Source organism: Homarus americanus, unplaced genomic scaffold (assembly GCF_018991925.1).
Source record: "Homarus americanus isolate GMGI-L3 unplaced genomic scaffold, GMGI_Hamer_2.0 scaffold20465, whole genome shotgun sequence".
Lineage (NCBI taxonomy): Eukaryota > Metazoa > Arthropoda > Malacostraca > Decapoda > Nephropidae > Homarus > Homarus americanus.
Genome location: NW_024756914.1, coordinates 10218288 through 10230664, shown reverse-complemented (window position 1 = coordinate 10230664; position 12377 = coordinate 10218288). Strand labels below are relative to the sequence as shown.

The window sequence follows — 12377 nt, the reverse complement described above, 5'->3', positions numbered from 1 at the left end:
ATATCTTTATTCATAGTTTATGAGTATTTACGGTGTTATATATGATGAACTATATTAATATTGTAATATATGGGTGCAATATTAATTCTGCATCCAGTGAGCTGCTAGCAGACGCTGTGTATATAAATTGTTCACGAGATCATTAATTAAAGAAAATCTGTAGTTTATGCTTTGTAGAACATTAAATAATCTTAAAAATGGAATCCTGGAGTTAAATTATTTTTAGGAAGAAAAATCAACATAAAAAGAGAAGAAGCATATGTATGTATTCAAACGTAACAAATTGCCTTAAATTTTTATTAATTTATTTCTAAAACATTTTTTTCTCTTAATTTGAGTTACATTTAGTTTAAGTGCGATTAATTTATTTTAATAGGCTCGTACTTTTTAATAACACATCTTGCTTAGCGTGCTGTCAAAGTACGATAACTATCATTTGTGTCGTATCGAGATGTAGTACCTGCCTATACTGTACACTGTGGACACACTGTACAATAGACACTGTAGATCGAATTTTCTGCTGCCCCCTGGCTATGACTAATTAGAAAATAGGATGAGAAACTTATATCATCAATAATAGCATCGAACATTTATTAAAATCAAAATTAAAAGATACGGATTTATTCAAATTACGCCCAAAGGATGGCTGACTCTCACAACTTAAGGAGACAAGGTAAATTTATTAAGCTAACAAATAGACGTCTGATCTCCGAAAGCCAGCCTCACACAGTTCAAAAGCAATGTTTGTTGAATATACAGTACTATTAATTACTGCTATTATAATTTCACTATTCATCAGCTTACTAGCCGTTCTATCGGCTGGTGTATCCAGTGGTTCACGGACTGATCAGTGGCGAAGAAGATAAAAGTAAGTAACTTTGGGTAATACTCCTTCCATCCGTGTCCAAGCAGGAGTAGAAAGAACCCTTGACCTGTTGGCGATAGATGAGCGCGTTACCCTGCAATACCAACCACAATTTATAAAATATAAAAAACAATCACTTTTATTCCTGTAGACATACTGTTACTGATTAGAGACCAACCCAAGCAAAAGACCTCCTAGACAACTTTGTCGATTCGTCAAATTGCTTTACGGTTTATCATTATAACTGTCTACTTACAATACATAGAAAACTATACTCCCACGGCCTATGTGCACCATAGGTGCCGGACAAACCCGCAGTTAAAGTGCAAATTAAGACAAAAGCTCTATTTTTTTATGTTAATGTTTCGGTGTTACTATTGTACCACTCAAGGTCAGGTGACAGTTGTACACTCTTACGGGTTGAAACACGACGACCCTCATTTGTTGAGGGAATTAAAAACGCGACTACGAGTATCAGACCTGAGGCTTGAAGATGGTAGTTACGCAGATTCTGACCAGGATAAAGCTGAGACATTGAACAGCTTCTTTTCCTCAGTGTTCACAAGAGAGGATGCAACTAACCTTCCTGCGTTTGAGGACAGACGGTTCGACACAGCACTGACCCACATTGTGTTCACAGAAGAGGGTATTAGAAATAAACTGTCCATGCTAAAGGTCTATGAGAGAAGGACCTACAGGTAGGTGTGTATGTTGACAATGAGCTGAAGTTCTTTGGCCATTGCGAGAAAAAGGTAAATCAGGCAAATAAATTATTGGGTCTTATAAGAAGGTCGTTCAGATATCTAGACGGTCCGTCCCTCGTAACGATCTTCAAGAGTGAAGTGCTTCCCCATCTGGAGTGCTGTCACCCCATCTGGTCCCCAAGATATGCTAGGGACTGTCAGTTGGTTGAAGAGGAGGGCCACCAGACTGGTCACTGGTGCCTGCAATTCGGCACCTCAGCTACCCTGAGAGATTGGAGCGCCTGAACTTGCCTAGCTTATACTACAGACGGGCAAGGGGGGACCTAGTTGAGGTGTATAAGCATCTCGGGGGGGCACTACTCAGTTGAGTGTCCTTACTTGGAGCTGGCGGACGCTCGCCCCACAAGGGGTCACAGCTCAAGATTGAAGAAGCCGCTAGTCCAGAAAACTGTGAGGGCAAACTTTTTCGGAGTGAGGGTTGTAAATTCTTGGAACAATCTACCAGAGAGTATTGTGACGGCACCGAGTGTGAGCTCTTTCAAGACAAGACTTGACCAACACTGGAGCGGGTTCAGGTACATTCAGGAGCCGGTGCATGCCCAGTACTTGCCAACAGTGCGTGACAGAGACGTGACCGATCGCCCGGGCGGCTAGCGAGCCGATCAGTGGTGAAGAAGATAAAAGTAATAGGGGTGTAGATTCCTTTGCTGTTAACTCAAGGATTTTCATGAAGTCTTGCATTGATTCGACTATGTTTGCCTCCTCTTATGTGATTTCTCCCAGTTAATTCTGTGGTTTCTCTCGTGAGTTCGTAATCTCCATGGTTGTCAGAGTATTCCCCCTCAACTACTTTCTCTCAAAATTCGAAGATTGTATATTAACATAGTGGTCGCATATACTCTTAATACACCAGTTCTTGTAACTAGACTTCTGGTACTATTACAATTACTCTTACATGTTGCTTTGAAATATGTTCTCTTTGTAAAATATTTATAATGCTAAAATAATACCAGGTTCACATTGTTACGACTAAACAAAAAGTACAACAATCCAAGTCAAAAGTACGATAGTTTGGGGGCTTATGGAGCAGCTGTCACAGGTAAGGCCGCCCATGTGTGTTTCATATGTTTACTAAAATATTGAATAAAATGTTAATGTTTCCCTAAGGGCAGTTTATGTAAATGTTTCAAGGTGTTCCAAGAAATGTAGGACTCAAAAATAAGGTAAAACCAATATGATAATCTTATATTTGTTAGGTTGGTTATTTTTTTTTCGACACCAGGAATTGATAGAATTGGACGAATCTGGAAACGTTAATTACACTAGTAAATAAATAAATGGAAAAGATAATATATTTAGTGTCTTTAGGAATGTTTTAAAAAGTTTTATGGTAAATTAGGGTTAGGTAAGGTTACTTTAGGTTAGGTCAAGTTCTAATAGGTTCTGGTCATTCTCGTTTCTATTTACCTGTTTAATAGATTATAAATAACGTTTTCACAAAGGGTCGTCCAATTCTGTCAACTGCTTCTGGTGTCCGTCTTAAAAAAAAAAGTCTACCTAACCAACAGCCGGACAAATATCGACAGGCAAAAAAATATGCCTGTCACAGTGACTTGACAGATTGACCCTAATACAGTCTACTGTGTTATATATCAGTAATAATAGGTGTTATTGAACCATCTCTGGGTTACAGTTAATGATACCTATGTGGATGTATTAGAAGACATTTATTACAGCAGTATATTGTACAGTGTTTCCTGTTAAGATCACATGAATAAATGATAAGAGCAAAATACATCGGAAATAAAAACATATCGGGGAAAAATTCGAGGGTGTGCTAAAACGAATAGTTACCGTTAATTTTATCCACATGTTCTTTGGATGATAGTAAGTAAAGAAAATAAACCCCATACTACAGTGCACAAAACCTGATAGGGGGATAGGAAGAAACTGGTTCACAAATAGGGTGGTGGATGAGTGGAACAAGCTTAGCAACTTTGTAGTAAGTGCGGGAACTCTGGAAAGTTTCAAAAGGAGGCTGGACAGATTCATGGATGATAGAGAGTGGTAGTAACTCTCGACAGGAGCTGCCATGCACAGGCCAACCGGCCTATTGCAGACTCCTTATGTTCTAACCTGACCTGACCTGACCTGACCTGAGGAGACTGCACCAGAATCCATTGTTTGATTTTGTTAATTTTTTCACAAATGTTGTGGATAATAATACATAATAAAAATGATATGACAATACATAGAATGTGAAGAAATTTGCTGTAGATGTTGCTCCAATAAATCTGCCATGTGGGCACGTGTTGTCTTCAACTCTTTGTTTATTTCTATGCAACAACCCACCTGCCCGGCCTGGACGTGCTCTCATGTCCTCAAAAAACGAAAATTTGCACCATGTCACTTCAAGAAAGATGCGTCGACCCGGTTGTTTTGAAAATATGAGCAGTGTCGGCCGCTGTCATTGCTTTTGTTATCATCGTTGGCTCTGTTTTTTGTGACAAGTACTTTAGCTCTGTTTTTGTGACTGTGAAGTGAGCAGTGTAACTGTGAAAATGTCTGGGAAGGCCAAGACAACTGTGTCTCTGAGGTGAAGCTTGACATTGTTAAGCAGCATGAGACTCCCCAGAGGCTGTGTGGGTCATGTCTCCACTCCACCCACAAGAGCCCCCTTATAAGGCCTTCATGATGACCAGACTTGTTCTTAATGATGTGGTAAGTGTTCTGTAACTATTTTCTTTTGATTTTATACGTTTAGGAATTTTTTTGTCAGTGACACGTGTGTTTGGGGACTGGCTAGGAACATATCCCATTGAACCCCATGTTATAATGCTCAGTCTACAATATTTCACTCAGCGATGGGTGTTCAGGAATGTAACCCCATCGTATCTCGGGGTTACGTGTACTGTATATTAGTCTTAATTTTACAGTATTTTGAAAGATGTCTTCAAAATCTTATCCACTAATGTACTATTATCTTTACAGAAATACCAAATAAACCTGCATGAGAAAAGTCTTAGGAGTGATAAAGCCAGAGATCTTCTACCCCAGCTCCAGAGAAGGTGACTTGAGGTGAGTCTAAAGTGCCATTCTTGTATTTTATTTATTTATTATTTTTTTTTTTTGCGGGGATTAACCCACCCGGGCACAGGTCACTGACCCACATTGGGGCCTGGGGGGTGAAAAAAAAAATTGAACCATAAATAAATACACAAATGGATAAAAATAAGACGGTGATAAACGATATACAGTACAGTACGTATACAATATGTTGTGTTGTCAAAGTAAGAGAAACAATTAAGACCCTGCAATTGTGTGTAAATGAGGCAAATTACCAACCTGGGACTTGGTCACAATTTTTGTGATGCCATATGGCAGCAGAGTCTACCATTAGACAATGCATCAGTATAGAGAAGGTCCCCGGGTTATGTATGTCCAATTTACAAACATCCGCTCATACGAACGAAGTCCCATAAAGTTAAACTTTAAATTTAGTTTTTTGATGGGGATTAGCCCACCCAGGTACAGTAGACAACATTTTATGTTTCCAATATCTTCCCAGGCAATCGTACTACCCTGTTTGATAGCTGCCTACTACCTTTACCTGATGGCTTATTTTTTACCTTCATTTACTTTACATACCGTATTTTGTCATTCTGTTTCTTCCTTTTTCTTATAGGAAGTGATTTTAGATGTATATGAGGACTTAGGCTGATATAGCGGGATTTTAAACATTGTTCTGTATGTATGGTATGCACAAGGGTATGTGGTACGACTTGGTACATTTTCGACTTTAGAATGTCTGTAGGAACGGAACTCGCACGTTACCCGGGGACTGCCTGTATCTCAGATGGGAGAGGAAGGGTAGTGGGTGAGACTATCTGTTACCTGGAGTCAAACAAGGTTTGTACACACGCTCCAAGAAATATCTTTATGGAGGGGTCCGATGCATTTCAAAATGAACACTACGACTCCTGTGGCCGTATTCACGATCGTTTTACATGGGTTTTCCTCATGAGGAATCCTCACGGTGAGCTTTGCCTAAGCCATGGGCGTTGGTCGTATTCTAGGTGGTACAAATAGTGGGATTTGTGTGGGAGGGTGATTCAGCAAAGAGTACATTAAATTGGAGGACATTGAATCTCAGCAGCCATTTCTTTGATCATTCTTGGAGCTCACAGAGATCCTTCTGCAGCTCTTCACAGTCCACTTGGTTCTTGATTTCCCGAAATAACTTGGCGTCACCCACAAACATATGTATGGAGGAGTGTACAGCGTCAGGCATGTCATTTATGAAACAAGCAAACAACAGCTGGCCCAATACACTGCCCTGTGGTACCCCACTTGTGACAGGTACAGATGATGATTTCGTGCCATTAATCACCACACACTGCTTGCGGTCATGTAGAAATTCTTCTATCCACGCTAGGACTTTTCCCCGAATTCCATACCCTTCCAGTTTGATTTTCAGCCTTTCGTGGGGTACACTGTCGAAAGCCTTGGCAAAATCTCGGTACCCGGTATATATTGTCAATATTACCACCCCATTCCAGAATATGGGTCCAAATATCCAATACCTTGAGCTCTCAAGTACTTTCCATACTATGCTGGTCAGGCTCACCAGTCTAAAGTTGTTCGTGGATTGACGATTGCCCTCTTGAAGATAGGACTCACAGAAGCCATTTTCCAATCACCGGGGACCTTTTGTTCATCCAGGCATTTACAGAACAGGGTCTTCAGGGGCTTGGCAAGCTCGTCGCACAACTGTCTTAACACTGGCATGCACCAGGTCAGGGCCGGGACTCTTATGGACCTTTAGCTTTGACAGTTTATTCCTAATACCCTCTTCTGTGAACGCAATGTGGGTCAGTGCTGTGTCGAACCGTCTGTCCTCAAACGCAGGAAGGTTAATCGCATCCTCTCTTGTGAACACCGAGGAAAAGAAACTGTTCAATGCCTCAGCTTTATCCTGGTCAGAATCTACGTAACTACCATGTTCAAGCCTCAGGTCTGTTACTCCTACTCGCATTTTTAATTTTGACTTTGCATAGCGGTAAAACGCCTTTGGGTTTGACTTGACCTCGCGTGCAACCAGCCTCTGGAACTCCTTTTCAGCCCTTCTACACTCTACCTTTGCTTAGTTTCTGGCTCTTGCATACATCCTCCTGTCTTGCTCATCGTTTGACCCAACCCACGTCTTGAATTTCTGGGTTTTCTTCTTAACTTTGTCGACCGCCGCGTGGTTCATGTGTAGGGATCCCCTCGTATTCCTAGAGGCACTGGGTTTGGTCTTGGGTATATATTTATCAATCAAATAGGTCACTTTACTAGTTATGATATTCAACTTAGTGTCTGCGTTCTTGTGCCTTAATGAGTCAGGCCAGTGGATACCCCTCATCTCTTCCCTCATCCTGTTGTAATTTCCCTTGTAATATTTGCACCTTGGCCTGGCCTTATCTTGAACTAGGTAACAGTTGAATCTCAATGACAACACTACAAGGTGGCTGGTGCCAACTGGGGCTAGATGTTCCAGTTTGGTCACCATACCTTCCTCATTTGTTATGATGAGGTCTAGTGGCTTGGGTGTTTGCTCCCCTCTGTAATGTATCAGGTCTCTAACATGTTGGAACAGAAAATTATCTCTCAGAGTTTCTACAAAAAAAGTAGCAAGGTTTTTCAAGTCATTTGGGGTGAACTCGTTTCTCCAGTCGATGTCGCCATAGTTAAAGTCCCCCTTGCTAAGGAGGTGGCTAGGGTTGAGCATCACTTGCGTTGTTTATTAAGTTCTTAAATTCCTTTGATTTAGTGGGCCACAGTTTGGGGATCTGTAGATACAACTGACAATAAGTAAGTCCCTCCCTTTAATTTAATTTTACACCACTTGGACTCTTCAAAAACATCCTCTCCCTGTACCCTCGCCTGGCTGGCTCTAAGGTCTTGCCTAGCATAGATAACCACACCCCTCTTGCAAGTTTCTTAAGATAGGTTCATAAATGAGTCATATCAAGCAATACTGAACTCACATCCTCTGGGTCGATTCTCCTGTTCTTGTACAACAGTTCTACAACTCCTACAATTTCTGGTTGGTGTACCTTTAGTAGTGTTTCAAACTCCTCTCTCTTGTCAAGGAACGTGTCAGTATTAGTGTACATGACATTCAAGCCAGAATTTGTTCTTTTCGGTAACGTCTCTGCTCTTAGTAGTAACTCCGGCCCCCCTCCATTCTCAGAAGCTGCAGCATTTGCTAAGTACATTGTATTTTGCAGGGTGTGGTTTGAAATGTCATTGTTTACACGGCGCTCGCCTACTCCTGTCTGGTAGGCGAAGCTGGTGTTGGGTGGGGGTGTACCGCTGCCCCTGCTCTGTGTCGGCACACTTGCTTCCACTACCCTCCCCCTGAATGTAACCCATGTTCACCCGTCCCCGTTTTTCCTCGACTCCTCCCTCCTCTGCTTCAAGTCCTGCAGGAGCTTCTTGTGCTGTTCCCTCTGCATTACCGTGCGATCTGGGTGAATGAATACATTCCAAGATGCCTCGCTCCTTGCTAAGTTTTTTGCCTGCCGAATAACCTCCCATTTCTTCTCACTCACTAGTTTGATCCTGAGGGGGTGAGGCTTATCCCCCTGCTTTTGTCCAAGCCTCCTCACATCCTGAGGGGGGGGGGGGATGTTCAGAACCTCTGTACAAATATTCTTAAACTGCATCTTATCGTGTGTTATCCTACTCTCAGTTCCCTCCGCCAGGCTCTCAGGGACTCAAAAAATTATTACCCTGTACGTTGTTCCTGCGCTGGAAACGTTCCCGTTGTTCCTCCTCTCCCCTAACAGTAGTTCCGTTAGTTGCCATCTCTTCAACACACTTCTTCAGAGCCCCTAGCTGTTGTAGAACCTGTTGTGATCCTGCATTACTCTCCGCCACCTCCCGTGGCCCTGCTAAGGCCTGAGCATAACTCTTCTTCGCTACCCCCTTCATTCTATCGGCTACTTCCTCTGTCTTAGCAAGAATCTCTTCCCCAACTTGTTCTAGTTTGGCAACCAGCATGGATCCAGCTTCATCTATTTTCGTCCCTAGGAAACTATGGCTTGCAATAGCCTCTTTCACCTTGACTATGCAGTCAGGGCAATACCAGCAACAGCCTTCATGCTTTATGGCAAATTGTATCATCCTAAGCTCTGTACTGGTCAGGTCTGTACCATCTGTATCCGTCGTCACGCTGCAGTAATCACAGGTCAACAGATTTCCTGGTGCCGCTTTAGCCCCAGGTTTCATACCCTTCATGGTTGTTGCTGTTGAGGGGAGGGGGGGGGTGCAGACTGTGTACAGATCTACACCTATTTAAAAATAAAGAAAAAAAGTAGTACTTAACTTCCCTCTGATGGTTTTAACCTCCCCTCATTCGTCCGTCCAAGACAGTTTGAGTTATCTTCTTTTTCCCCTTTTTTTCCGGTTCTCTTCAACTAGTTGTTGGTATCTATGTGCTATCCCTATGTACACTGTATCTTGCTATGAATGACAGATCATATGGCCACTCAGTCCTTTAGAAACACAGAATAAAAAAAAAACTTTCTTAGGACAGCAATTGAATGCCGTTCTAGATAGCCCGACTTGTTTCTTGTTTTTGAACTATTATTTCCTTATACAGTAATTTCCTTTCCAGTTCTCATCAACGAATATATCTCTTTGTGCTATCACTGTGTACACTGTATTTCCCTGTGAAGTAGTAATTTCCTTTCCAGTTCTCATCAACGAATATATCTCTTTGTGCTATCACTGTGTACACTGTATTTCCCTGTGAATGGTGGATTGTAGGCACAGTTTCAGTCCTTGAGGAAGCACACACACAAAAGAAAGAAATTCTTTGTGGCACCAATAATACGACTTGGTTACTGCCGGCAGTGGTGCCTGATTGCTTGCTCCAATTTGTTCTTCACTTCAAATTATTTACAATCTCCTCCATGGTCACTGATGTCACTATGAACTGTCTTAACTAAAGGCACAGTCTACACTATCTGGTTGGCCTTTGGATGGTCAATCACAGCCATGAAAAAAAAGAAGAAAAATTCTTGTCATATGGCAATGGTTGTATGCCTCCTGACCTCGGCTGTACCTCCAGTTTGTGGAGAGTGAATTTTCAAATATACAAATGCGACTAACATTAAATATGAGTTCACATGTGAGTGTGTTAGATTAGAGTAGGCTTCAAGACATCAACAAAATTGAAGGGATATTTCTATAGTAAGACCTTCATCTATATTCACACTAGATTCATGAATAACATTGAATATACAAAATATTCTAATACACCAGCAAGCTATTTGCTATTCTATTTTTGTTTGACCTAACCTCATCAAATACTCATTTATCCATAGGAAATACAACTGAGATAAACACACCTTGAGCCTTGAATGATATTTGCTATGGTGTTGTCTGCAGATGGGTTTTCAAATTTGGCGGTCTGATTTGTGGTAAACAAACGTGAAATATCAAATTTTGGGAATAGAGTATGAATGTCTAAATGCCATATATGTCCTTCTCCATCAGTGAAATTCATCATTTATGTATGATGATTATTTTTTTGACTATACTAGAAGCATTGCAACATTTGTAATTGCAATTAAGTTAAGTCAACATTGATTTATCCTTAAGGCGTGCTTAGGGCGCCCACCCCCTTCTCACGAAACTTCCAGTGATATCCTAGAGCATTGCTCACGCCTATAGGATTCCCTATGCTTCATGAATGCAAAATGTGGGCAATCCCCATAGGGAGATCTCAAGCTAAACGATCTTGAATGTGGCCGTCGCTGTTCTCGGTAGGGTTGTCAAAGTCCTTAGTGTGTTGTGTCGTATTGTTCCACACAAAATAGTAAAGATAATTTTTGGAGTGTGTACTGTACAATATACATTAACACATTTACCATCAGTCATCATTATGATATGATACAATATGGAACATTGTGAGAAGTGCCATCATGTGGGGATGAGGTCAGTTGGGTGGATCACTGAATTGAGGTGTGATGTGAGTCAACCCGTGCTGAGGTTTGGGAAGAGCCAGGTTCTGGGTGGATGAAGTTACAGAGCCAACACAGTGGTGGGGGAGTACAGTACAGTATTGTTGGTAGGTCACTTAGTGAGGTGTGTTAATGTGCTCCACAGGTGATGTCTGAGGCATTCTACTGTGCTGGACTCACTGCAGATAATACTGTAGTCCTGATGTTTTTTACCTTGGATAATTGGACCACAGATCCAGTCCTGTACTAAACATGCAAGAGTCTCCAGTTATATACACACGGGCCTACAGGGAGGTGTATACTGTACTGCATCTTGGTTAGTTAGGGTCAGTTTACTTTATAGATATTCTTAATGTTTTTTGTTGTTAAATCCATAATTTTTTATTTAACTCTTATAGGGTTGGATAATTTTATACCCCCCTCCCCTTCATCTGCACAAAAAGGTGGTCAAAGTTGAAACATCACGTGATGTCAGCTACCATTCTATAAAGAAACATGATGTAATGTTGGTCACCATCATGTGATGTTGGTCACCATCATGTGATGTTGGTCACCATGATATAATGTTGGTCACCATGATATAATGTTGGTCACCATCATGTGATGTTGGTCACCATGATGTGATGTTGGTTACCATGATGTAATGTTGGTCACCATGATGTGATGTTGGTTCACCATGATGTAATGTTGGTCACCATCATGTGATGTTGGTCACCATGATATAATGTTGGTCACCATGATATAATGTTGGTTACCATCATGTGATGTTGGTCACCATGATGTGATGTTGGTTACCATGATGTAATGTTGGTCACCATGATGTGATGTTGGTTACCATGATGTGATGTTGGTTACCATCATGTGATGTTGGTTACCATCATGTAATGTTGGTTACCATGATGTGATGTTGGTTACCATCATGTAATGTTGGTCACCATCATGTGATGTTGGTTCACCATGATGTAATGTTGGTCACCATCATGTGATGTTGGTTACCATCATGTAATGTTGGTCACCATGATGTGATGTTGGTTCACCATGATGTGATGTTGGTTACCATGATGTGATGTTGGTCACCATGATGTGATGTTGGTTACCATGATGATGTTGGTTACCATGATGATGTTGGTTACCATCATGTAATGTTGGTCACCATGATGTGATGTTGGTTACCATCATGTACGTTGGTTACCATGATGTGATGTTGGTCACCATCATGATGCTGGTTCAATTATGATGTAATGTTGGTCACCATCATGTGATGTTGGTCACCATGATGTAATGTTGGTCACCATGATGTGATGTTGGTTACCATGATGTGATGTTGGTTACCATCATGTATTGTTGGTCACCATCATGTGATGTTGGTCACCATGATGTAATGTTGGTCACCATGATGTGATGTTGGTTACCATGATGTGATGTTGGTTACCATCATGTGATGTTGGTCACCATGATATAATGTTGGTCACCATCATGTGATGTTGGTTCACCATGATGTGATAAGTTGGTTACCATGATATGTTGGTTACCATCATGTAATGTTGGTCACCATGATGTAATGTTGGTCACTATGATGTGATGTTGGTCACCATGATGTGATGTTGGTTACCATGATGGATGTTGGTTACTATGATGTGATGTTGGTTACCATCATATAATGTTGGTCACCATGATGTGATGTTGGTCACCATGATATATGTTGGTCACCATCATGTGATGTTGGTCTACCATGATGTGACAAGTGGTTACCGCATGCATGTTGGTTACCATGATGTGATGTTGGCTACCACC

At 41.3% G+C, this 12377-nt stretch overlaps 1 protein-coding gene across 4 annotated transcripts in view; it reads left to right on the top strand.

Moving 5' to 3' along the window:
- Positions 1 to 2567: 2567 nt before the first annotated feature.
- LOC121857130 (deoxyhypusine hydroxylase-like) overlaps positions 2568 to 12377 on the top strand; it is a 29069-nt gene continuing 19259 nt past the window's right edge. For 3 of the 4 annotated variants that reach the window (XR_006087115.1, XM_042353018.1, XM_042353020.1), the window contains exons 1-2: positions 2568 to 2668; positions 4561 to 4647. The gene's annotated coding sequence lies outside the window, so the exon portion shown is untranslated. Of the gene's footprint in view, positions 2669 to 4142; positions 4291 to 4560; positions 4648 to 12377 lie in introns of those variants that run through there. The other variant, XM_042353019.1, reaches the window with a different exon arrangement.